Raw genomic sequence first — 27,470 nt, 5'->3', positions numbered from 1 at the left:
GGTGGAGGGGAAAGGAAGATGGAAAATTCGCATTTATCATGTCTGAGACTTTGCCTGCCTTGTCCTTAATCAGTCTATAGCTAATTAGCTGCCTCCCCAGCTTGGCAGAGCACCATTAATCACCGAAGGAGAAAGCCAGCAGCAGTGCCTTGGGGCTTAGGGGAAATCAGACTCCTTGGGTGGGCCATTCTTGTTTGTTGCACTGAGTTGGCCACAGGGGCTCCTCTGTGAGGGTCCCTGGGGTGGCTTCCCTGTGAGGGTCCCTGGGAAGGGGCAAGGGTCCCTGTGGCAGCTGAGATGACTGTCAGAGGAAAGGTGTGGCATCTTCCTCTTCCTCTTTGCTTTCAATATTCCACTTCCATTTGTGGTGAAAATGTGCCTAGCCCAGACAAGAAATTTACTTTTCCAGATTCCCTTGCAGCTAAGGAAGGCCAGATGGCACAGCTCAGACCAATAAGGCATAAGCTGAAACCTCAGCCAGGCTCTAGGAAGTCTTTTCCTTTCCTTATAGAAGACATTGGATGTTGCTGGTCCTGCCCCTTCTTGCCCTTTCTCCTTGCTGCCTTGAATGAAGACTTGAAGGCTGGAGCTCCTGCAGTCTCTATGAAGGAAAGACCAAGAGAACTGTAGTGACACCAGCCCTGACCAGCTGATAAATGAATGCCAGTAACCGTTCTACCTTTAGACTTCTGTTATGTGAAAAGAATAAATCTCTATTTGTTTAGACCATTGTTGGCTGGGTATTCTGTTACCTGTAGCCAAAGACATTTCTAATATAGAGGGAATTCTGGGTGGTGTCAGCCTCATTGAAGAGATGCCCAAGGTCCCCAGAGTACTTCTGACATCCCCAAGCTTTGCCAGCCATGGGGCATGAGAGAGGCTATAGTGGTAACAGTAACCCAGTGTCAGCAGCTCTGCCCCTCTGATCATGTAGCCTCTGCACTTGTTTAAAGTCTCATTCTCCAACCCCTTTCAGCCACCCATACTGTTAAGAAAGTATCTGGTGTGACACTGATATATCAGTGATGTTAAACTGAGCAATAGAGCACCTAGTAAGGCAAAACTAGAATTTTCTGGCAAATAAACAATGTTTCCACTCTTAGTTACGCGACAGGTAAGTAGACAACTGCATTGCTATGGGAAAGGGCTGTGACAAGGAATGCTGTGATGCTAAGCAGGTTTGGGTGTGCAGAGCTGGTTACAGAGGTTGGGATATTTCATAGGGGCCTGGCAGGACGGAGGTCAAGACCCTGACTGAACCTTCTCTGTTGGAGTATAAGGTTACTGGAGCCTTTCTGATGAACTGAGTCAGTCTCTCTGAGACCCTTTGGCATGAAAGGGTAGAAGGAACCTCAGAGGGGAGCTCACCATCAGGAAATGGGGAGTGGGAATAGGTGAGCTGATACCAGGTTTAGATGGTTGTTGTGGGGTCTGGCGCCAGCCCAGCATGTGGCAAGGTAGAGACGCTCCTGGACCCAGGCATTCCATGCTGTGGGAACTATGGCTGCACGTAGGGGTGTGAAATAAAGGAATCGTAAACTGGAGTGCATGGTGGGGCTCCGCTATGCTGTGAGTCCAGGCATCTGGAGCACAAGAATGTCACTTGCTGGTAGATACGGAGGTGGGGGTCAAACTGTGCAGGATCAGTGTTCAACAGTGACCTCTTGTGGCAGCCAACCATAAGACTGTTCAGTTCTGCATCTGGCTTTTAGAAAGGGCAGATGCTGTTGAAAAGAGTAAGCTCTCTGGTTCGTGGACAGTTTGGAGGAAGTGAGGGAAGGGCGATCCTGAGAGGTAGAGGTAGTATAGCCCAGTGGTTAGGAGAATGGGTTTTGGAGCCAGATGGCTTCGGTTCACATTCCTGCTTTGCTACTTACTGGTTTACCTTTTATACAGATCTGGCTTTGTAAATGTGCAGACCTGTGTAGTCTCACAGGGCCCTGACCTTAAATAGACCCCATGCTTGGCTTGAAGTTTGGTGTCTTGAAAATTCTCGGTAATTTTTGAAGAAGGGCTCCCTATTTTCTCCTTCCTTCCCTCCCTCCTTCCTCTCTCCCTTCCTTCCTCTCTCTCTCATTCTCTTTTTCTCTCATTCTCTCTCTCTCTCTTTCTTTGGCAGGGTCTTGCTCTGTCACCCAGGCTGGAATGCAGTGCTGCAATCTTGGCTTACTGCAGCCTCAACCTCCTGGGCTCAAGCAACTCTCCTGCCTCAGTCCCCAAGTAGTTGAGACCACAGGCATGTGCCACTATGCCCAGCTAATTTTTTTTTTTTTGTAGAGATGGCATTTTGACATGTTGCCCAGGCTGTTCACAAACTCCTGAGCTCAAGTGATCTGCTCACCTCCGTCTCCCAAAATGCTGGGATTACAGGTGTGAGCCACCACAGCCAGCAACCTCAGCCTCTTTGAGTAGCTGAGACTGCAGGCATGCATCACCACATTTGGCTAATTAAAAAGAACTTTTTTTTTTTTTTGTAGTGACAGTCTCCCTATATTGCCCAGGCTGGTCTCAAACTCAAGCAGTCCTCCCACTTCATCCTGCCAAAGTGTTGGGATTACAGGCATGAGCCGCAGTGCCTGGCCAGGACCCGCATTTTCATTTTGCACTGAGCCCTGCAAATTATATAGCCAGTCCTGTCTGGGCAAACTATTTACTTCTCTTATGCCTCTGTTCCCGTATCTCTAAAATGGATTTTTAAAATATTATCTGCCTTGGAGAGTTGTCGTGAGTATTAAATGAGTTATATACATATAAAATACTTAGAGCAGGGGCTGGCATATAGTAAGCACCATGTAAATGTTAGCAATTGCTATCGTATCTATTAATTGAGGCAAGTGAGGACTCTGGCAATTAATCTGCAAAATATAAGGATGTGATCATGTTCATGTCTCTAGCTAGTGAAGCAGATCAGATCAAGTACATAGGGAAACAATGCAAGGAGAGGAAAATGTGACTCCTCAACTTAGTTCTCACACCAGAAGACATGCCTCATTAATCCCACATCCATCTGGGCCCGCAGGGCTGACAAGAGAGGAGAACGCAGAAGCCCAAGGAGTGTGGAGTCAAGGCCAACCCCCTGCCGGAGGGGCTGGCAGCAGAAATCAGGCACAGCTCTGAGGGGTGGGACAGGGCACCTCCTGGAAGCAGCCTGCGTCCTCCCCAAGGGGTCAGCCTGGGGGCAGGCTGTCCTCAACTCAGGCCTCATTGCCCTTCCCTGAAATGGCACCGCAGTCACAATGTGGGGCCCAGCCCCAGCCTCCTCTCTCCCCGCCCCCTAGCCTGTCTCACATTCCAGACAGATCAGAGGATGGGATATTGCGAAGAGTGGTTTATTATGATGATTATTCTAAATCAACTTTTTATTGACACATAGCATGCACACACAAAAGAGGAGAAATAATGGATTGCCATCTCCAAAATCCTCCCAAATACTGAGGTTGAGAAATAGGACATCCTTCTCCAGTGAGCTCCCCGCCCAGTTACTCCCTTCTCAAATTTACCACTACCCTACCTATTATTATTTTTTTTGAGAGGGAGTCTTGCTCTGTCCCCCAGGTTGGAGTGCAGTGGTGTGATCTTGGCTCACTGCATCCTCTGCCTCCCAGGTTCAAGCAATTCTCTGGTCTCAGCCTCCGAGTAGCTGAGATTACAGGTGCCCACTACCACACCTGGCTTTTTTTTTTTTTAAAGTCTTGCTCTGTTGTCCAGGCTGGAGTGCATTGGCATAATCTTGGCTCACTGCAACCTCCACCTCCTGGGTTCAAGTGATTCTCCTGCTTCAGCCTCCTCAGTAGCTGAGACTACAGGCACTTGCTACCACGCCCGACTAATTTTTGCATTTTTAGTAGAGATGGAGTTTTACCATATTGGCCAGGCTGGTCTTCAACTCCTGACCTCAAGTGGTCCACATGCCTCGGCCTCCCAAAGTGCTGGGATTATAGTCATGGGCCACTGTGCCTGGCCTAATTTTTGAATTTTGAGGAGAGATGAGGTTTCACCATGTTGGCCAGCTGGTCTTGAACTCCTGACCTCAAATGATCTGCCTACCTCTGTGTCTCACAGTGCTGGGATTACAGGCGTGAGCCACTGCACCTGGCCCCTATTATTTTTTAAAACCATTATATTTCACTTTTCATAATTTTTTAGTTTTTACAATTTCAAATCTATAAAATAAATGGGAAGACTAGACCAGGAACACCTATATATTCACCTCATATACCAGTTGTTAACATTTTGCTACATATTCTCTCTCTCTGTCTCTTTCTGTTTCTCTTTTTTTCTCTCCCATCACTACACACACAATATTTTGAATCACTTGAGAGTTACTTGTAGACATTATGACACTTTATTTCTAAATATTTTAGCACATATCTCCTAAGAACAAGGACATTTGCACAGTGCAATCACCACACTCAAGAAATTTAACATTGCTATAATGTAATATAAGTTGATATTCATACTCCCCAGTTATCCCAATAATATTCTTTACAGATATATGTATTTTTAAAATTGATAATCCAATCTTGGGACACACTTTTCATTTAGTTGGATGTCTCTTTCGTCTTTTTAAATGTAGAACAGTTCTTCATTAAAAAAAATTTTGGGGGGCCCGGCGCAGTGGCTCATGCCTATAATCCCAGCACTTTGGGAGGCTGAGGTGGGTAGATTACAAGGTCAGGAGTTTAAGACCAGCCTGGCCAATATGGTGAAACCCCGTCTCTACTAGAACTACAAAAATTTGCTGAGCACAGTGGCGGGTGCCTGTAGTCCCAGCTACGTGGGAGGCTGAGAGGCAGGAGAATCACTTGAACCTGGGAGGTGGAGGTTACAGTGAGCCAAGATTACACCACTGCACTCCAGCCTGGGTGACAGAGTAAGACTCTGTCTCAAAAAAAAAAGAAAAATTAAAAATTTATGATGTTGACATCATATAGGCCAGTTTTGGGGAATGTCTTTGAGTTTGGATTTGTCTGTTTTGTCATGATTGAACTCAGTTTAAACATTTTTGGCAAGAATGTCACATGAGGTTTAATGTTAACCATATTTATTACTTATAATTAATTTATTATTAATAATAGTGGCTGCAATTTATTGAGTGTCCATCATGTGATGTGGGGATTATTGTGTTCATTTTACAGATGAGGTCACTGAGGCAGAGAGTGGCTAAGTACTTTTCCCAAGGTCACATAGAAAAAGAACAGGCCGGGATTAGGTCTGTCTGACTCTAGTGCCCATGCCCGTAACCACTGCAGCTGACTACTATAGTGGCAATCACTGCTGCCAGTGATGGCTGGTCCCACTGGAAGTAGACCCAAGGCTGTGCCTGGAGGCAGGGCCTCCATTGTGTTCTCTGCTGAGTGCCAAGCTTAGTCTGGGCCAAACCCAGAGCCAGGGTCCAGATTGTTTATTGAACAAATGAATGTTTTGTTCTGTGGACAAAAGGTAGCATGAAGTCCATGGACCATTGTCAGCAGAGTCACCTAGAAAGCCTGTCAGAAACACATCTGTGGGCCCTGCTGCCAACCCACTGAATCTGCACCTCTGTTGGTGGGCCCTGAGGATCCAGTGAATTAGGTTTGCCTGATGATCCTGATATAGACAAAATTAAGTGAAAAGAATAAGTTTTCGAACAGCACATAGTGAATAATCACATATGTCTCTTTCTCCATTTGAAGCTGATGTGGTTAAATATGGATTTACAGTTTCAGGAAGGACATTAGAAAACTGTTACCAATATTCACCTCTGAGGAATGGGGCTGGGAGCCTCGAGGGCTGGAGGAGGACTTTACCTTCTACCTTATATATTACTAGAAATGACACAAGTGATAAATTAATAAAATTTTTTACACATTCTTAGTGTAAAAAATTAAATGTTGCAGATAAGTAGGGTTATTATATTATCACCAAAACCGAATGCTTTGGGGAGTTAAAGGCAGTGTTGTTGTTATTACACCCCCAACAGAGAAGACAGAAGCCATCCTGGGCATACTGGACAGGTGGGCACCTGCGAAACCTGCAGTCCCCTTTGATGCTCCCATTTGGTAACAACTGCCCCCAATCAGAGGTAACAACTGTTATCAGCCTGATGTGTATTTTGCAGACCCTTTAAGTACAATATGTAGCCATTGAAAGCACTTTAGCCATTTCTGCTTTTCTCTTTTTTTTTTTTTTTTGAGATAAGTACTCACTCTTTTGCAGGCTGGAGTGTGGTGGTATGAGCATAGCTCACTGTAACCTGGAGCTCCTGGGTTCAAGTGATCCTCCTGCCTCAGCCTTCTAAGTAGCTGGGACTATAAGCACATGTCACCAGGCCTGGCTGGTTTTTTTTTTTTTTTAAGTTTTTCTAGAGACGGGGTCTCACTGTGTTGCCTGGGCTGGTCTTGAACTCCTGGCCTCAAGTGATCCTCCCACCTCAGCTTCCCAAAGTGCTAGGATTACAGGCATAAGCTACTGCATCCAGCCTGGCACTTTCTCTTTTTACATAAATAATATCACGTGAAATATATCAACATGCAGGTTGTCTTTTTTTCACTCAGCGCATGTCTTGGAGATTTAGTCATGTCTTGCCACATGGAGATACTTCATTTTTTTTTTTTTTTTTTGAGATGGAGTTTCACTTTTGTTACCCAGGCTGGAGTGCAATGGTGTGATCTTGGCTCACCTCAACCTCTGTCTCCCCAATTCAAGCTTCAGCCTCCTGCTTCAGTCTCCTGAGTAGCTGGGACTACAGGTGTGCAACACCACGCCCAGCTAATTTTTGTATTTTTAGTAGAAACAGGGTTTCACCATGTTGATCAAGATGATCTCAATCTCTTGACCTTGCGATCTGCCCACTTCGGCCTTCCAAAGTGCTGGGATTACAGGTGTGAGCCACCGCACCCAGCAGTAGCTACTTCATTTATTTGAGAAATGCATGCTGTATAGCATTCTACATATTCTACATGTGAATCATCTACATCCTCTGGTGGATGGATATTCAAGTTGTTTCCAATTCTTTGGAATTATTAACAGTGCTAATGATCATGATGATGGGGATCTTGTCTCAACAGTGGAACAACCTAGTATCCATCAGAAGTCAGCCTAACATTAGAATACTATCAGGAGGTGGCATTTTTTTTTTCTTTTTTGAGATGGAGTTTCACTCTGCCACCGTGGGTGAAGTGCAATGGTGTGATCTTAGTTCACTGCAACCTCTGCCTCCCAGGTTCAAGCAATTCTTGTGCCTCAGCCTCTTGAGTAGCTGGGATTACAGGCATGTACCACCACATTCAGCTAATTTTTGTATTTTTAGTAGAGATGGGGTTTCACCATGTTGGCCAGGCTGGTCTCAAACTCCCAACCTTCAGTGATCTGCCCATCTGAGGCTCCCAAAGTGCTGGGATTACAGGTGTGAGTCACTGTGCCAGTAGGTGGCATTTTTGAGGCACAACTGAATTTATGTGCATGGTCCCTCACTAGGCCTGAGGACTCTCCACTTTTCAAATCCAGCGAAGATACGGAAGGGGTTCAGAAGTGGGGCTCTTCCCAGCTTCACCATCACAAGATCCTCAGAAGGTCTTTGTCCTCTCCAAATCTTTCCTGCATTTGAGGTTCGGAAGCTCCCAGGAGAGTCGACTCCTCCATTCTCACTCTGTATTCCTCATCTTCCCCTCCCTCTACTCATGAGGCTTCTTTTTACTTATCTGAGGTGGCATTTGGGTATGGTGGAAAGAGCCTGAACTTTACAACAGGATAGTCTTTCATTCCCAGTTCCTCCACCAAATGGCTGTGTGACTTTGAGATAATTGCTTTACCTCTCTGGGCCTCCAGTTCTTCCCTATTTGCAAATGGGGAAATATTATCTACCTCCTGGAATTATGAGTTCATATGTGGGATAACAGAACAGGTCATGTACATGCCCCTTGCTGCCGCAAGGTGAGTGCTCTGTACGTGTTCACTCTAGTCCCCTCCCCTCTCTTGCCATTGCTCTGTGTGGATTAGAACCACTGCAATGTTGAAATGCCTATGGGTGTTCCAGAGAGCAGGGATTGTCCTTCCCACCATTTGGCACTAACCTCACTCTTCCCAAGCCCTGGCACAAGTTTGGGGCACATTTGAAGCCCCCAAAAGGAGGTACAGATGCCAAGAGGCTGCTGTAGGGGCCAGGATTTATCTTTTTGCAGGGTCCTGGGGGGCTATCTAGCAAAGGATGGGGAGGCAAGGCCCTGCCCTTGGATAGATATCTACTTCATGGGATTTTCAATCTGAAAGGAGCAATAGTTCCTAACCCTGAGGTCTCTAGCCTGACAGGAAGACACCTGGCCTTTTTCCCCAGAAGATCTCCGAGACTGATGGGAAGGGGCTAGTCAATATCCTCTCAAGCACCTCACCTGATGAAGGAGACTTGATCTGACATCAATATCCAGGAAGTTTCCAGGCTGATAGAGGAAACACACTCTCATCTGGAAAGCCGTCCAAGATTCGGTGAAGACTTCACTTAGCGTGAACCTTTCTTCAAGCACCATTTCCTTACGTATGAATGCATGCCGGTCTTGCCTGGACTGACCTTCCTGAGTGCAGTTATATTATCTTACTTTGGGGATCTCTGGTCCCAGCGTGTTGCTGGCCATCTTGAAAAATGCTTGCAGACTGGGCACATTCTCAGGGTCTCCTTATTTAAAGAAGAGTCAGGGTTCTTAAATAACTCAAGGCCACAGACAAAGCAATTCAGAGCATGAGAGTGAGTGAGTCATCAAGGACAGCTGAGAGGACAGGATGGACCAGGAGGGGCTGCCTGGGCCTAGGGCAGAAGGACCACATGGGAGCCAGGCCTCCACCTCCCCGAGCCACACCTGTCTGTACTTCTTTCTGGAAACTGCTACATGTCTGTAGGTGGTGTTTTAGAGGAGCACCCACGCAACCTCTCCCCATAGGAGCTGTGTGCCGAGGGGGGCACCTATGTCTGTGTAGGAGGGGAGAAAACATGTCAGACCCTGAGCGGACTGGCAAGTCAAAACTGCTGGTTAAATGGCTTTAAAGTAGTGGCCATTTATAAGTTAATGAAAGAGAAAATAGGCACATTATACATACAGATTTGTCCTTAATGAGGGGAAAACGCATTGTTTACTGATGTTCAGTTCTAATTATCCATGCACAGGGCTAGTGCCTCCATTCTCCCATCTTCCACCTCGTTCTTTTAACTCCTTCAGTGCCCACCCAGCTCTCACCCATTCCCCAGAGCATGAGGTTTCAGTGCTGGCTGAATGGCCAATTCCTGGCTGACTTCAGGGACCTTTGACCCTGGCAGACAGCACAGCAGCAGCTTGTGTCCTCTGCTCTCCTCAGCTGAGAGGGCAGATGGTGGGCAGGGACCTCAGGGCACCACTCTTGGAGGGAGGCAGAGCTCAGGGGTGTGCCAGGGAAAACCTAACTGGGGAGGCAGGTGGAAGATGAAGACTTAAGCTAGAGACTCCCCAAAAAGTCAGAGTTTGGTAGAACCACCCACCAGTCTTGTCCTTTGCAGTTCTTCTGAAACTATCAAGAAGGAAGGGGGCTCCTCTGGGAAAGGCAAACAGCAGGGTACCTCTCAAATGGGCAGCTCACAGAACCATTGCTAAGGTGACACTCGTCCATCCTTTTCAGCATAAGCAAAAGAAAGATCACTCTGGAATAGACAGATAACCCCTTGCTGCCCCATAAGCTCCCCTCACCCCGAGATCCCAGCCTGCTAGATGCTGCTTGTCTCAGTGGGGAATAAATAAGCAATAGACATGAGAGTGGAACATCACGATGACTCCTGCCAAAGTCAGCTCAGGGTCTGCTTGGCTTGAAAATTGGCAAGGAGGAAATGAGCTACTCACTGAAAGTGGGGGAGGGAAGATGGCTCGGTCAGCCCCAAACCCTAATCATCAGGGGCACACTTGAGCTGTCTTCAGGACACTGCGATGGGAAGGGATTTGGCTTTTCCTTGAACTTTCTGGGTGAGCAGCAGTTCTAACTTGCTGATGCTCAGAATGCATTCTCCACTCTGCCCTGGGAAGCCCAGGAGAATGCGGAGGGTGGCTTCAAGTGGTGACGCCAAAACCACTACCTCCATGACCATTAGACAAGAGAACATGGGGTTACCCCACGACACAATTTTGGAGGTTTGATCAAAGAGAGAACTTCCTGATTGATTAAAAAGGCAGTTGGGCAGCATTATGCCATTAAATATGAAAAGTTAGATAAAATGGGCAAAGTTGTAGAAAAATGCAGATTACCAAAATTGACAAAAGAACAGAAAGCCTGTATAAGGGAGGGGAATATCACATGCTGGGGTCTGTTGGGGGTTGGGGGGCAAGGGGAGAGATAGCAGGGTGTGGGGAGATTGGGGAGGGATAACATTAGGATAAATACCTAATGTAGGTGACGAGGGGATGGAGACAGCAGACCACCTTGGCATGTGTATACCTAGGTAACAGTCCTGCAAGGTCTGCATATGTGCCTCAGAACTTAAAAACAAAAAGCCTGTATAATCCTATAACGGTGAAAGAACTTGAATCCTGCTGAGCTTGGTAGCTCATGCCTATACTGCTAGTACTTTGGGAGGCTGAGGCAGGAGGATTGCTTGAGGTCAGGAGTTCAGGACTAGCCTGCATAGTATAGTGAGACCCTGTCTCTACAAAATTAAAAAAAAATTGGCTAGGCATCTTGGTACGTGCCTGTAGTCCCAGCTACGGAGACTGAGGTGGGAGGATCACTTGAGCCCAGGAGGTTGAGGCAGCAGTAAGCTATGATCATGCCACTGTGCTCCAGCCTGGAACACAGAACAATATCCCATCTCTCTAAAAAAAAACCCAAAAAACCAAAAAACAAAACTTAAATCTTTAATGAAAGATCTCTGCACAGAGAATGCCAGGCTCCAATAGCTGCCCTTCCTTTCTTGTTATTGGGCATCTGCTGCCATTCATTTTTTTTCTTTTTCTTCTTTTTTTTTTTTTTGAGGTGGAGTCTCACTGTGTCACCTAGGTTGGAGTACGGGGGCACGATCTCGGCTCACTGCAACCTCTGCCTCCCATGTTCAAGCGATTCTCCTATTTCAGCCTCCCAAGTAGCTGGGACTGTGGGCATGTACCACTATGCTAGGCTAATTTTTTTGTAGTTTTAGTAGAGATGGGGTTTCACCATGTTGGTCAGGCTGGTCTCAAACTACTAACCTCAAATGATCTGCCCGCTGTGGCCTCCCAAAGTGCTGGAATTACAGGAGTGAGCCATGGCACCCGGCCATCTGCTGCTATTCATAAAGCCAAAGCTTCAATCGGCATCCTCCTCCTTAGACCTATTTTCTGTACATTAAAACCTTGAGACAAAGAGAGTTAGGTCTTAATCTTCCTTCCCCTCAAATCAGAGGAGACATCCTGCAGCACCCTTTTCATAAAAAGCTCCATTTATTTGCAGATTGGAATGGTAATTGAAAGACCTTTCATGATATTATTTATTCAGTCTTTGCATCAAGCATGCCACTTATTTAATCTGCACAAGTGTCCCGCAAGAGAGACACACTAGGATCCCTGTCTGAAGCTTGTTCTCTTCCCATGATACTTCCCTGCTGCCCCAGAACAAGCCTACTCCTCCCTCAGGGATAGGAGCATCATGATTGAGTCCTCCCCACTCTCCACTCTCATCACTAGCCATCAACATCTAGGCCAGAGTTCCAGGCCCCTCTGCCTTGATGACAATGCTTGGGAATTTCTTCAGTTGGTCAATGACCCTTCTTACACAGTTGTCCCCAGAACTGAACCTGGCATTGAAAGGTACAGTTGGCTATCCTGGTTGTGTATTGCTAAGTTAGAAATTACCCCAAATTTAGTGGTGTAAAACAACCATTTATTATGTTTATAGATTCTGTGGGTAGGGAATTCAGATGGGGTACAGCAGGGAAGCTTTGTCTCTGCTCCACAGAATATGGGCCTCAGCTGGAAGTTTCGAAGTCTGAAGGTGACTCAACTTTTGTGGGCTGGCATCATTAGAAGGTTTGCTTACTCAGGCATCTGGTGATTGGGGCTGGCTGTCAGCTGGGACTTAGCTGGGACTCTGGGCCAGAATATCTCTGTGTGGCCTGTCTAGAGAGCTTGGGCTTCCTCACAGTATGGCAGCCAGGTTCCCAGGAGATAGTGACAGGTGAAAGCCACATGACCTCTTAGGATTTAGCTTTGCTGGTTGTACAGCATGACATTTCTACATTTCATTTGCAAGTCCTGCCCAATTTCAAGAGCAGGGCTGTCAAGATTCTAGCAAGGGTGTCAATATTCTAGGTGGCACTGGAGATACTAAGTAAACCTTTTAAGAATATGTCACGTGGCTCATCTACCTAACTCAGAGGAAGATCTCCATGCAGGAGGGCCTGGGAGACACTCAGGGTGCTAGAACATCATTCATTCAGTCAGCACAAGTGATCAGAGTCTACCATGTGCCAGCAGCTATCCCCTCATGCCCTTGGTGATTCACAGCTGCACTGCTTTTCAGCCCCAGCCCTGCCCAGGTTCCCTCATTGAGGCCCTGCCACATTTGATCAAGATGAGAGAACTTTGGCCTCAATTCTCTTCAGCCTCCTGGGAAACCTCCCTGTGGGGGCTGCTGTCGAATGGAAGGTTTATGCACCTATTTCTCCAAGGTGTAGGCATGTTGAATAGTTGCTATTTATTGAAGAATAAAACAATAAGTTTTTATTTATATATAGTTCTTGTTTTTTTCCCAAGGGACAAAACAGGGTTCCTCAATTAGAAAGAGGTTCCTGCCCTTCAGTAGGACTTAGAAATGGGAGAATCCATGTGTGAATTAAGTCACTGCAGTATAGAGAAAGAAGTTGGGAGCTCCTCTAACCCTTTCTTTAGCACAGGAGCATGGCTTGTACAGCTAGTTCACTGGCTATTATACTGGAAAGCGTACTGAGTGGGTCAAGACAAGTGGAGGTATAGCTAGCATAATAATCACAATAGGGCTAGGCACTGTAGCTTACGCCTGTAATCTCAACACTTTAGAAGACAGAGCTTCAAAGACTGACTGAGCCCAGGAGTTCAAGATTAGCTTAGGAAACATAGTGAGGCTCTATATTTACAAAACAACCCAAAATAACAAAATTAGCTGGGCATGGTGGTGCACACCTGTCATCCCAGCTACTCAGGAGGTTGAGGTGGGAGGATTGCTTGAGCCAGGGAGGTTGGGGCTACAGTGAACCAAGATGGCATCACTGCATTCCAGCCTGGGCAACAGAGCAAGACCCTGTCTCAAAAAGAAAGTAAATAAATAATCACAATAATAACCACTATATATCATATTCTGGGCTCTGAGCATTTTATATAACATTATGAAAATGATATTAATACTTTTCACCACAATTGTTAGCAGATTAAATGGAATGAATGAGGAAAGTAATTTCTCTAAGGCCCAGAGTCATTAAGTAATTTGCCCAAGAGCACACAGATAAGATGTGGTAGAATTGGGATTTGAATCCAGGCCCATAGTCCAGAGCCTGTCCTCTTAACATTGGGTCCTGATATGCAGCTAGCAGGCCTAACAGCTTAAAGGGAGGGGTGGGAATTGGAATACAACAAGCGAGGCACACAGGCTCTGGGTGTTGGGTCTCTCTGGTTAGACACCAAAGACTCATTTTGCAGCCTGAGTCTCCTCATCTGGAAATGGGGATAATACCTACCCCAGTGAGTTATATAAGGCACTAGCACAGCACTCTAGACCCAGTGGGTGCTCAGTGCACCGTTGGAGAGTCCCTTTCCTTTTCTCCCCTGGGCTGCTCTATGGAGACAACTTTCCTGCCCAGGGAACAGGGAGATTGGCCAGGATGACTTTGTTATCTGTGGCAACTGTTAGGGAACCCTGGTTCCCTAAGCTTCTGCTGGATGTCAGAATTCCAGTCCCTCTCCACTGTGCTTTTCATTGGCAGAACTTTAAATGATTTTATAAAAACTGCAAATGTACAAGGTAATTGAGTCTTTTGTTTTATTACCCTGAGCTGCCTGGACCTTGCCCGGCCTCCTCCTCACTCACCGAGCCGCCGGAATAAAGTTGGAAGTGTTTGCACTGGTAATATATAGGACTTAATTAACCTGGCCTTTTATAGCATTTCCAATGGAGGCTTGGAACGAACTTTGAGGCAGCTTGAGAAAGGGAAGGGGGGGCCTGGGGTGAGAGTGTGTATGTACATACAACACTTGATGTTGGTTTTTTCTTCTGTTCTTTTCTCCAGTACTTTAATCAGCATTTAATGACCCAGTCGAAAATTCATCGTTTGGACCCAAGCACTGGTGGGAAGGCAGGAGGGGAGGCCTGCCTGCCTCCCTCCTTCCCTTCCTCCTGAGCCCTACAGCAGGCCATGGAGTGGTGAGTGAGTTCTTACTGTGCCAGCCACATTCCCAGAAACTTCCCGCAGAGGTTAACCCCGCTCCTCTCAGGTAGAGACAATGAATGGACATTAACAAATGGACTCCCTGTGTTGGCTAATGCCACTCCCTACTCAAATGCAGACCAACCTAGGATGGCTCCAATGGCTCATGTCCCAGTTCCCGGGCCTTAAGGCTGTGTTAATGTGCTATCCTGCCTGCCCCTTCATCCCTCCCCTCCCAACACGAAGCCATGCCTGAACTGGACACCCTTCCATACCAACCCAGGGAAAAGTGATTCAACTCCAGTCCACCCTGGGTGCAGCAGTCCTTCTGCCAAGATGTCTTCATGCCGTATAGCTATTATTTTCGGGAGGATTCCAAGTGAGGGCAGTCAGGGTAAGTGCCTCTTACCAGCTGCCTGCTCAGACCATTGCTCCACACACCCTAGCTCATAAATCCTCCCCCAACGCTGCTGAGTGGTTACATCATCCCCAAACCTCATGCAACAATTCGATTTGGAAATAAAAAGGCAGGTGTTAATTGACTCACTCCTTCTGCCCCTTTGCGGTGCCCTGACCCTCGATAGCTTTTAACCTCGCAGTTAATAAAAGTTTTGGGCTCAGCCCTAGCACAGTTCCTCATTCATTCTTTTACAACGTCAGCAAATTCTTCCTGAGTGAGTACAATGCACAAGTCATTGGCCAGAGCCTTAGGGAAGAGGGTTAGGTGGCTAAAGATGAGCAAGAAGCACTTCAAGCATTTCATGCCTTAGGAAAGCCTACAGAGGATACTCATAAGTAACACGGATTTGGGCAGCAGTGCTGTAGGCTTCCAGAGAAGGCCTGGGGCAGCCAGTATTTTAGAAGCATCTCCAGCTCTTGAGTTTGCCTGTTCAGTATCCATCCCTCATCCAAGAGCACCCAGATTCTCCTTTGGAGAACCCACGTCTCTCATTAAATCTATGTGGTTCCAAGTGGGGTTGAATGTCTGGGGTCCCCAGGAGTCAGCCCAAGAGTAGAGCTGGCCATTCAGGGCAGCTTAGCCCCCAGCCGCAGTGATCAGTTCAGCCATGGGCATGAGACTTGGGCTGGGCCAGTGAAAGCTATTGCTGCAGCTCCTGGGAAGGACGAGCTCTCTTTTTCCACTGGAACTGGCCAGAAGTAAGCCTGGAGCTGCTAGCAACCATCTTGCCCTCACTCAGGAGAGGCTTCATGAACCTAAGAGTGAAGCCCATCACTTCATTTGCTCCCGAGGGACAGCCTCTGACTTCAGGCCCCTACTGTCTCCTACCCCATAATGAGAAGCTCTTGGTTTTTAGGTGTGTTTATTACCCAGGCCCAAGAAACTCTCTGTCTCCCTTCAACTAGTCTGTGCCCAAGCAGAATATCAAGGAAAGCAGAGCTGAGAAATGAAAAGGAAAAGATGGTTAAGGATGTTGGGGAGCTGGATCCACCCCTGCCGAAGGTTTCTTAACCTGTACTTTCACTCCTCAACTCAAGGGTGGGCCAAGGAAACATGTTTTTTTCTGTTGTTGTTGTTGTTATTTTGTCCACTTCCCTCTTTGTGACAGAGTTAGCGAAGTTCAGGGTCGGGGGTTGATAATGCATCATTTGGGGGTCCCTTGTTTTTAAAATTTGCACTTGTGTGACTCTGAAGTGAGTGCCTTCTTAAATTTTGTACCCTAGGTGCCTCTCTCTTTTCCCTATTCCTGGCCCTGCTTAGATTGCTGGAGGTCCGCCCCTGTCTGTCCCTGGACCCAGCCTGAAGAATTCAGAGTTAATCACCCTTGTCTTTCCTCCCCCACAGGTAGGCTTGGCCCATTCTCTAGACCTTGGAAGATAATGTTCCATAGAGGCCTGTTCTGAGGCTTTACCAGGTCAAAGCAGAGAAGAACCAAGCAATGTAACTCATCCCAGCCTAACTATCCTTCAAGGGCAATCAACCTACAGCATCCAAGCACAGAGAAATCAAATCCATGGAGAATCTTTCAATTAGGCTCAGAATTTATTTGGGACACTGGATTTACTGTTATCAAGATCTTAGTTGATTTGATCCATGATTTGACCTACTTTAGAGTGAGAAGATAGTCTTCCTGGGCTCAGACTAGTTGAAGGTAAGGAGACAGGCCACTGGGTGTGGGGAGACCTCTCGTGGGATAACGCATACACAAAAAACCAAGAGCTGCTCACTGTGGTGCAGGAGGCAGCAGGGGCCTGAAGCCAGAGGTTCTCTCTGTGTCCTTGAATACACTACTCCTCTGACCCATTACTGTGGTTTGGAGAGACAGACAATATAGGATGGGCTCTGCAGGCAGGGAGGTCTGATCATAATCCCAGCTCTTCCTAAATTGGGTAAGACTCACTCTGAGATTTAGTTTCCTCTATCATCTCTCAATAGAACCATAAAGGTACTTTCCTCTTAGTATTGTTTTAAAATTCAGTAAAATCATAAAGGTTTAGCACAGGGTCTGATATAACTTTTCAATGAATTATTGTTGTCAGTATTGTTCTAGAAAACAGGAGAGCATATTAGAAGGTCAGAAGTACTGCCAACCGCTGAAGTGCCAATTCTAGATCCAGTCTCAGCCTTTGGAGAACTGATATCATTGTTTTCAAGCCATTCAAAAACCAGTGTGAATTGAACACCTAGTATGAGCTCTCTGGGGGAAGAGCTAAGTCCTGTGTTTTTGATCTTAAGGGGTCTTCAGTACCTCTAGCCCACAACAGTATCTCCATTAGGATTCCTCTCTGATAGTGTTCATTTCTTTTTTCTCAATGGATGCCTTAAAAAAAAATCCTTGAAGAAAACCTGTACTCCTCAAATACACCACTCAGGAAACCTGTTCTCCTCAGTGGTCACTCAGGTGACCATTAAATCATTTACATGGTTAATTTCTTTTCAGATATGTGTCTTTTTCCCTAGTTACATAATCAGAACCTTGAAGGCAAGGACAGGTCTTAGACTTCTTGATGCCCCCATACATCTAGGTACAGAGTAGGCCCCTGGACATCAGTATAAGGCCCATGAGCCTGATAGCTGCCCAGGTGGGTACTGTGTGCCTGGGCCTGGGAAGGACAAAAGAAAGGGCACTAAAGGGGTTCCTGGGAATGAAGAGGCCCTCTGACTTTAGAAGGGAGCCCGTACACTTTCTGGACAACTGAAACAATCAGAAAGTTTTTCCTGGAGCAGCAGCAGCCAGAAAGACCTGGGGAATCGGGTAGACCAAAGCCCTTCCAAAGGCTGCAGTGGCTCAGCCAGTTAGCCCAGCCTCCCTACCAGCCCCAGAGCTGCAACTGAACAGTGTTGGCCTTTTAATAAAAACAGCACCAAAGCAAAGCCCTAACTTCACTGGAGAAATAGCCCTGCGCCCTTCCATCCATTAACATTTTGCACCTTAATGCGGCCATATTTTTGGAAAGCCAATTCACATTGGCTGAGTAGCTTATTGGTATGCAGCTCTGGTTAGAGGTGGGGGATCCTGGGAGGGGGGCACTCTGCAAAGGGAATGTAATTAAGCCTCAGAATGTTCGATATATGCCCCAAAAAGGGGGGCAGTACTTGGGGGACCTAGAGCAAGAGTGATGGGCTTGTCCGAAAGGTTTGTGTGTATGAAGGCTTGACTGTTTCTGGGAAGTCCCACCGTGACTGCCACCCTTGCTCACCCCTAGCCCCTAGCCCCCACCAGAGCAGGGCCACCCACTCACCCTTTGGGTGTCTAACTTCAAATTTCCCAAGCAGACCCTATCGGGCAGCTCTTCTCAAATAAAATACATCATCATTTGCTCCATTAGAAAATAAATGTATGGCTATATTATGGGATTTGCATTCCATTACCTTGGTTTGCATGCCATAAAACATTTATTACACCCTTGGGCTAAAGTCTTAATAATGACTGGGTGTGAGGCACTAATGTGGTGCTGGTCTTGCTCAGGAACCAGAGATTAATGCCTTTTGATGTCACTCAGCTAATAGTTGTGCTCACCAATTTGTCCCATCAGAAGACATTAGAGTCAGGCCCTGTGCAAGGGTGGGGGAACCACTGCTCAGCTTCAGCTGGGAATCAAGGCTCTCTGTTCAAAATGGCTGGAATGATATCTCAGAGTTCCCCCTCTTTAATCCCCCATTCCACTTCTACCCCCACCCCAGCCTTGGCCAAGTCCCCACCCCTGGGTGTGAAAGCTACAAAAAGAGGTTTAAATGTCTGCCCTCCTGTCAGACAGCAGCGGAGGTGGCAGCAGTCATGGGTGGGCATGGATATGTGTGTACATGCATACACACACACAAACACACACTCCTCCCTTCCCTGTTAAGGAATTGCTTCACCAGGCCTGCCTCATTCAGATACAGAAGCCCAGCAGCCCAGTAGAGGAGGCTCCAGTCCAACTTCACTCCACCGCTAGACCTAGGCGCAGACCCCAGCCCAGGAGACAGGCCCAGGACGGCACCGAGCAGATGCTTTGGGGCTGTATCGTGGGTCTTTCATGTCATCAGATGACTTGGTTGGAGCAGCCCTGTGGCCAGGCCTTGGGGAATGTCCTCTTGTGGGTTGCTGTGATTCTCTGTGGGGTCCTGGAGCATCCTTCTCCGAGACTAGAGATCTCACTACTTCTTTTGCTCAAAGCCATGGTCAGGAAGTAGCTAGTTACTTCACCCTTCTGTCTCCGTTTCTCCACGTGGAAATGCTGGCATTTAGTGTATGTGTGTGTGCATGTGTGTGCGTGAGCCAGGGGTGCTGGCTGCATCCTGCAAATGTGTAGGACAGTTTCGCCCAGGGAATAATTCTCCCACATTCCATACAACTTTTGAAATGACCACCCAGGTTGCTGTGTACTCCACTTCCATGATGAAGTAAATGGCTGTGCAGTGCACAATCTATACAACCGTCAGAGAGGTCCTAGGTTTGACAGTCATCCCGGTGGAAAAACCTGTTTACAGTGACCAGAGCTCTAAATCTTACTGTTTTACATATAAGCACGGAGTATTTTTGCATGGCTCTGATGCACACTGGATTTTCTAGCACTGAATCTCTTGTGGCAATTGAGAAGGAAATCGTCCTCTGTTCTGTGTAGATCATTACCAAGCATTGTGCACCATTTCGGAAACCACCATTCATGCAGCCATGCTGTGGCCCTTAAGTCAACAGGACACTGCCCTGTGGCAGGCGGCACTGACAGCAGTTCCACTGTGTGGTTTTGTTTTTAGGTGCAAGCATTCTACTTTTTAAATTATTCCTGAGCATTTACATATTGAAATATATATTTAATTATAACTTACTCTCCTTTGATTTCTCCTTTATCTTACAGCTGGGTCAATATATTGATTTTTTAAAAAATTCCATGGATAGGTTTCTTATGTTATCTCTGCTTTCCATTCTGAGATAGCAAATGGGGTGTGACAAACCTGGTAATAAAAGAAAGCTGTGGGTCTGATGGGCTGCATGCTGAAGCCAGAGAATTCTAGCCTCAACATCTCTAGGAAGCCTTTTCTGACCACTTTTACCCCACGCTCCCACCCAAAGCCTGCTTTCCTTCCTCCCTGAAATAAAGAGCTTCAGAATGCCTACTTTCTCCTTTTTTTTTCTTGATCATCTCAGGGACAATCATGTCAACTGTACCCCAAGAAACATGAAAAGCTCACCAAGGACAGCTTTGAAGTGGTCACTCTTCATGGCCCTGACCGGGCCCTGGAGTAAAGGACACCAGCTTGGTGTGCTGACCTGAAAGACATGAGTCTGGCAGTGATAGGGCCCCTGGGAGCAGAAACCAGAGACAGGCACCCACAGCAAAGGCATGCAGAGTCCAGAAAGCCCCATCACTCAGCCTGAGAGAGCTGGGGCAAAATAGAGGGCCTCAAGACTCTAGAAGAGACGTTTCATAAGTCTCATCAAATTAAAGACTAATTAGAAAAAAAATTCATGGGAAATCATTGAAAAACAAGTAAACCATCCAAAGCCTGAGATTGTTTAAAAACAGCTTATTGGAAGTCCAAAGACTGGACAAGTTGAGGAATAAAGAAAACATCTTATGTGATGAGATGGTGACTTTAAAGCGACTTCTGTGGCAAAGAGGCATCCTTTGCAAATGGGAAGATTGGCCAAGCTCAGAGAACAGGGTTTAGGTAAGTTAATGGATGACAGCACCATAAAAGGTTATTAAGGGGAACCTGGCTCTGCTTAGGAGCTGCACTTGTGATATCTGGGGAATGACTGCACATTCCCAAGGCAGGATCCTTGTGTCCTACCCGGAGATAGACAATGGGCCCAGAACCCAGAAAGAAGGAGGCACTGCTGGGTCTCTGGTTATTTCTAGGGGTCCTCCATATGGATGTGATAGTCCACTTCAATTTTTCTTTTTTTTTTTGAGACGGAGTCTTGCTCTGTCACCAGACTGGAGTGCAGTGGTGCGATCTTGCCTCACTGCAACCTCCACCTCCCAGGTTCAAGTGATTCCCCTGCCTCAGCCTCCTGAGTAGCTGGGACTACAGGCATGTCCCACCACGCCTGGCTAATTTTTTGTTTTAGTAGAGATGGGGTTTCACCACATTGGCCAGGATGGTCTTGATCTCCTGACCTCGTGATCCATCCTGCTTTGCCTCCCAAAGTGCTGGGATTATAGGCATGAGCCACCAGACCTGGCCTCAATTTTTCAAAGAAAGAAAAAAGGAAAAATGCTCAGACTCATGCTGAATTTTTGGAAAGTCGATTTTCAAATGCGTCTGTGTTTCAGGTTAGAAGAGTTATGAAAGAAAACGCAGGAGGAGCATAGTGGATAGCCTTCATCACTGGGTTCCAGACACTGCTTGAGTTCAGGTCCCACCCCACCACTGCATAGCTGGGTGACCTTAAGCAAGTTACTTAACCTCTCTGTGCTTCAGTTTTCTTCCCTCTGGAATGGGGTAATATTACTTTGCTGGCTTATGAAAATGAAATGAGTTAATATGGTATATGCTTAGAATAGTGCATGGCCTATGGTGAGTGCTCAGTGTCTGCTTAGGTTGTTGTTACTCTCAAGAAAAGGGCCAAGTTGCATTAGTTCCCACTCCCTTCCTGCTGATTAACCAATGAAGGGTGGCTTTGGGAACATAAGAGAGGAGTCAGGGCAGGCATATGTGCCTCTTACTTTCCTGGAGGAGCCCCAGTGAGGAGGTCAAGTGCCCTGGTCCTGGTTCTAAATCCACTGTTTAGAGTAGCAAGTATATTTGAAGTGGAGATTACCCCTTTGGCCGCAAAGATTCAGCTAGGTAGGGGACAAGGAGTGACTGTGTCACTATAAAGTTATCTACATAGGTAATCTGTGCCTCCCAAAACATTTTGATTAGAGAACATTGTGCTTAGGAGGGATGCTCCCTCTAGGCCATGGGAACAAATAGGTTTGAGCTCTTTTGTATATACCATTGCTTGATAACAGCTGTGGGCTATATCCTATTGGGGATTCTGAATCCACATCCGAATGTTGGGGAAAGGGTGCCAAGATCAAACAGTGATGCAGGCTAGGAACACAGGATACAGGAGTGTCAGCACTGGCTGGAAAGTAAAAAACCCTGTCTGCCCATAATAGCCTGGCCAGAGGTAGCCTGGGTTCCTAGATATGGCATCCACATCCCGAGCAATGGTAAGGCAAAATGACTTCTCTGCCCTCCTCCACCAGGCCTGGCAGCCCTGGGAGCTTCTCCACTCCTGGGGTCACCTCCCAAATCCTTATCTCAGAATCTGCTTCTGCCAAACTAAGGCAGAGGTTAGCTGGCTGCACCACTTTGCGTTACTGAAGCGAGATAATTGCCAACACACTTGCCCACCAGAAAGGCCATATGTGTATCTATCTGGCTATGTATCCACCTAGCAAGGCCTACACACAGCCCAGAAAGAATCAGAACATTTGCATCTTTAGGAAGAAGTTCCCTCCTCCAGCTCAGGAAATTGTCCCTGTACCCCCCACCCAGAAAATCTTGTAGCCTGTGATGAGATCGCTCTCTCTGGTTCTCTCTCACCAGCCGTCTGTTCCTAACAACCCCACCCACGCACCGGAGCTTCTCTGACTTGATATTGCAGGATGCTGTCACTTGAAATTAATTGCAACTAATTAAAAATGATCCGGTTAGGACAATTGCACAATGGTGCTCCGGAGACTGCTTCATTCCCAGAGGTTTGGTGGCGTTTGCGGCTGCTGCAGCCCTGGTCTGCTGGACGGGGCCATACATCATTGTGTCATTTTACATTGTTATTTCTCTGAAAGCAGCAATTTAAAAGAGTCTCAGATGAACCTTGAGCAACTTCGTGCTAAAAAGAAAAATGTTACTGTCCAAGATCTGTAAAATATAACATATAGGCTCAAAGAAGCCTCTTGACATGAAAGGCGGCCCTAAGTTTGTGCCACGATTTGCATATCATATATAATGTTGTAGTAAAAGGACCCACAAAGCAGAAGGCAGCTGCGGAGCATCGATCCTCATCCCCTTTGTTCAAACTGGGTCACCTACTGTCCCTGGTTATTATTTTATCACAGCCATTCCTCACGTAAGGTGACAGGACAGCATCTAACCTACTGGGTTCCGAGGACTGCCACACCTCCCCCTTATTTAGTAGAAGACCCAAGGGTCCTTCTTGGCTCTGATTCTGAAAGCATTGCAGGTCCTGCTTCGTCCTGCCATTTTCCAAGCTGATCCCAGGAGCAGTAGTCCTGTTAGGAAGAGCCATTTATTGGACTTGTGTAAGGCCCAGTAAACCTCGAGTTAGGGCATTGAACCTCGATAAGCATCCAGAATGCCCCCATACCTCACTAGGAGGGACTTCAGGCAGCTTAAATGAATTCTGGCCCTATGTTCTTGAGCTACAAATCATTCCTCTTAGGCTACCTGCTGCCTCATCTAGCTCTGTGGTCTCCATGGTGCCCTTCAAACCCCTCCACATCAACAGGACAGGCGAGAAGCAGGCATTTGAGCAGAAAGGGGTATGTCCCAAAAGCATCTTCCAAAATTATTCTTCTAATCCTCTGGCTCATTCTGCAACTTTAAAAAATGAGCTGATTTTCAAGGGTACCAATAAGAATAACAAATCTCTGCAAAATAGAAAGTTTCAAAAATAAAAAATCAAGACCTTTAAAATGAAAGGTCCAGGAATAGAAAGGACTAGACAGAAGAGATGAAAGGAGAAAGAATAGTAAAGAGATATGCAGATAAATCTTATGTAATTACTAAAATTTGACTCTGGGCTTCCTGGAGGCCAAAGCAAAGAAGGAAGGACCCACAAAGACATATGATTAATTACATATGATTAATTACAAATGTTACACACAGACCAGCTCCTTAACAGAATCAAGGTTCTTTTGCATTGACCTCATTTGGGTCATGTACCTGACATCGCCCTCCACACACCCTCATACTTCAGTCAAGGGTAAGGCTCGTGGAGCTCCCTGCATTGGAAATGGATGACCTGGCAAGCCAACTGTCTTGGAAATCCAGGAGATTTGCATCACGTATGTGGTTCACTAATGGATGGTTTCATTCAGGGGTGAGACTTTAATACTGGAAAAGTGCAAGGACTAACTCCAACCTGACCATCGAATTATTTTCCATACAAAGTGTTTCTTTCAGCTCTGCTTTTATTGGAAGCTGAGCAGCAGACAGTTTGAGGTTATAGTTTCAAAGACTGGAATGCAAGTATTCAATATGCCTGAGAATTGGATTTAGATACATCAAACATAGCGCATCTGTACAGTGGGATACTATGCAAACATCGATAGGAACAAGGGAGACTTCACATGCTGTTAGGAAAGGTTAAGATACAGTATTAAGTGGGGAAAAAAGCAAGTTGCAAAACAGTGGGTATATTATTATCCCACTTGTATCAAAAATTAATAATAAAGCATGTGGGTACAGAAAATTTCTGGAAGGATACACAAAAATTGGTAAGTGTTTAACTTTGGATGAGAATTTTACAGCTTACCCAAGCCCTCCTTACTATAATTATGTATTGCTTTTTGATATGGTTTGGCTCTGTGTCTCTACAAATCTCACCTTGAATGTAATAATCTCCACAGGTTAAGGTGGAGATAATTGAATCATGGGGGCAGTTTCCCCCATGATGTTCTCATGATAGTGAGTGAGTGCTCATGAGATCTGATGGTTTTATAAGGGGCTTCCCCCTTCACTGGACTTTCATACTTCTCCTTCCTGCCATCATGTGAAGAAGGATGTATTTGCTTCCCTTTCTGCCATGACGGTAAGTTTCTTGAGTCCTCCCTGGCTATGTGGAAATGTGAGTCAATTAATCCTCTTTCCTTTACAAATTACCCAGTCTCAGGCAGTTCTTTATAGTAGCGTGAGAACGGACAAATACACTTTTAGATTTAAAAAATAGTTTTTGAAAAGTTAATTGAGAAAACAGTGCAGTTTTGTTAAAAAGAATGAAGCAGATCAGCATTACTGAAGAAATAAGATATGAAGGAAGAATCTGGATACATATGAAGTGGTTATCTTGGTTGCCAGGCCCATACCTGTAATCCCAGCACTTTGGGAGGCCGAGGTGGGTGGATCACTTGAGGCCAGGAGTTTGAGACCAGCCTAGTCAACATGGCAAAACCTCATCTCTACTAAAAGTATAAAAATTAGCCAGGCGTGGTGCTGTGTGCCTGTAGTCTCAGCTACTCGGGAGGCTGAGGCAGGAGAATCGCTTAAACCCCAGAGGTGTGGTGAGCCAAGATCTTGCCACTGTATTCTAGCCTGGATGAGACTCCATCTCAAAAAAAAATATATAAAATGAAGTGGTTATCTTGAGGAGGTAAAAGTACTACAGACTTCCACCTTCTAAGTTAATTTCTGTAACATTTTTAATAAGTAGGTATTTACTTTTATAATAATAATTTAAAGGCACTAAGCCAAGACTATTAGGTTGACTTTTATGACAATAAAGAGGCCTAACCAAGACTTGTGGAAATGAATGGCCACCCTATCCCTTCAGGGCAGGGGCCAGGAAAGAATCTGCCCGCAAGAAAAGAATTTTTCTTAAGAAAACAGTGGGTTGTCTATTCTGGCACAAAAATCAACGAATGATCTTGACATTAACATTCTGGCCTCACGGGTAATAATGCTCATCTGGGAAGGTGCTTGTGGCTGAATCCTGAAGCTGTAGTGTTTTACATTTAAAAATTCCCATTGTTTCACAGTGAGATATATCGGAACTATTAACTAATTTGTAACAATTCTGGCTATTTCTTTCTCTGTCTCTCTCCAGCCTGCTACCCCTTCAAGCTAAGATGTTTTATGCTGGATGCCTCAAGGAAGAGAGGACAGCAGGAAGAAATGTCCTGACTTTTGACTTTTAAAAGCCTGGCTCAAAATGAGAAGAGTGAGGGGCAGGAAAAAGGGCCCAGGGAAAGAAGTAAAAAATAATGTATGAAAATATCTCACTGCCAAGACTAGCAAATGGGGACCTGGGAGGGTCAGAGGGGAGAATCTGAGAGGACCAGGACTGGCCCTGGAGGAACTGTGCTTGGAGCAGAGACAGCATCCAGGGAGCTCTGAACTTCCTCTTAGAGAAGCTGAGTCAGCACTCCTGGTCCACAGAGTCTCTGTCCAAAGGTTAAGATGTGGATCAAGAAAGGCTGGAAGGCTGCAGGACTTCAGGAGGTAATGTGGGAGGCTGCTCAGCCTGGGACACTATTGTTTAATGGTTTGAACCCAAACACTGGGAGCACTCAACAGAAATCTGTTGTGGTTTGGCAACAGCAGGTAGGTGTTTCCAGAGCTGATCGGATCCCTCTCTACCCTCCCCCTCTCTCTCTACCTGCTTCAGCCTTTGCTGTCACTGCCCAAGATCTTTGCTCCTCAGTCTATACAGCCTACCATGGCTGCTCTCAGACTTATACGTCCTTGATTTAACACCCAAAGCCAGACTGACTTCTTTCTCCATTCTCGGCCCCTTATTCCTGAGGCCATTTGTGATTGGCCCAGCTTGGATCAGGTAGGTACCAATCAGGCATTCATCCCTGGACCAATCTGTGGCACATGGGGCTGGAGTCCATTGTATTAAGTCTGCAGATACCAGGGTAATCTATGATGGGAGTGATGGGGTGGACGGGGTGGTCTCTGAAGGGAAAGCGATGACCATTCCCCTTGGCTTTCACTCTACTCTGCCTACCATCTTACCTCTGCCACCGTCTGCTCCTCGTGCCTGCCTGCCTCATTCAGTCTATTTTTTTTTGGAGAAGGAGTCTCACTCTGTTGCCCAGGCTGGAGTGCAGTGGCACAATCTCTGCTCACTGCAATCTCCGCCTCCTGCAAGTTTTTATTTTTATTGTGTATTTTTACACAATAAGAGTTTTTATTTCATATTTTTCTTAATACAAAAGCAACATGCATGCATTGTAGAAAGATAGACTCTTACGTGCCAAGAAGCACAAGTCTCTTGGATTTAGAAATCAAAAAAGACATGGTCCAGAGAGGGAGGTGAACAAGTAACTCAGTGACATTCGTACTGAACGTTGTGATTGGGCTTGTCTACTCCACTGAAGGGCGAGGCACTCGAGAGAAGAGACAATATCCACCGCAGCATCTAAGTAGTTCAAAATAGGGCATAGGTTTTCTGTAAGCACTTGCCTGACTTAATGAATGACTGTGCCCTGAGGCTCAGCCTTGCCAGGGTGGCTGGGAAATCCACTCAGCCTGGGACAGGATTGTTTAATGGTTTGAACCCAAACACTGAGAGCACTCAATACAAATCTATTGTGGTTTGATAAGAGTAGGTTGGTGTTTTCAGAGCTGACTGCAAGATCAGTCTAAGCCCCTGTGGGCAACAACCCCCAATCCAAGCCTGAGTCTCCTGGACTGTGTTCAGGTTTGGGAGAGTTTAAGGGTATTTTCCCAACTGGAGCCCTCTTTGGGTCTCCAAGGCACCCTGGATCTGTTTCCATTACAGCCCCCATTAGCCTCCAGGGGCTCTTTCTCATTCACAGCTTGGTTTGCCTAGTAGGCAGAGAGCCAGAGAAGGCAAAGACCTTTTCTTGTTCACCCCTGTGTCCTTGAGAGCTTCCTTCCAGAGAGAGGAAAGAAGGAAGGGAGGCAGGGAGGAAGGAAGGGAAGAGCCAATCTGCTCTTGTACACAGTGAAAAGTGAACCTTT

General features: G+C 46.3%; 1 long non-coding RNA gene and 1 pseudogene across 4 annotated transcripts in view; one reads left to right on the top strand and one right to left on the bottom strand.

The window, feature by feature from the left end:
* Positions 1-19,917, top strand: part of LOC103796689 (uncharacterized) — a 39,054-nt gene extending 19,137 nt beyond the window's left edge. For all 3 annotated transcript variants that reach the window (XR_008475245.2, XR_008475247.2, XR_013524888.1), the window contains 2 exons: positions 14,222-14,355; positions 16,164-19,917. This is a non-coding gene — a long non-coding RNA (uncharacterized LOC103796689). The remainder of the gene's footprint in view (positions 1-14,221; positions 14,356-16,163) is intronic.
* Positions 19,918-20,930: 1,013 nt separating this feature from the next.
* The window catches only part of LOC108594110 (sperm surface protein Sp17 pseudogene), a 30,843-nt pseudogene continuing 24,303 nt past the window's right edge, over positions 20,931-27,470 (bottom strand). The window contains exon 1 of the transcript XR_013524887.1: positions 20,931-27,470. This exon is cut by the window's right edge and continues 24,303 nt beyond it. The product of XR_013524887.1 is annotated as a sperm surface protein Sp17 pseudogene (transcript).

This window comes from Callithrix jacchus, chromosome 12 (assembly GCF_049354715.1).
Source record: "Callithrix jacchus isolate 240 chromosome 12, calJac240_pri, whole genome shotgun sequence".
Taxonomy (NCBI): domain Eukaryota; kingdom Metazoa; phylum Chordata; class Mammalia; order Primates; family Cebidae; genus Callithrix; species Callithrix jacchus.
Note: the sequence above shows the minus strand (reverse complement) of the source record. Positions and strands in the feature narration are given on the sequence as shown.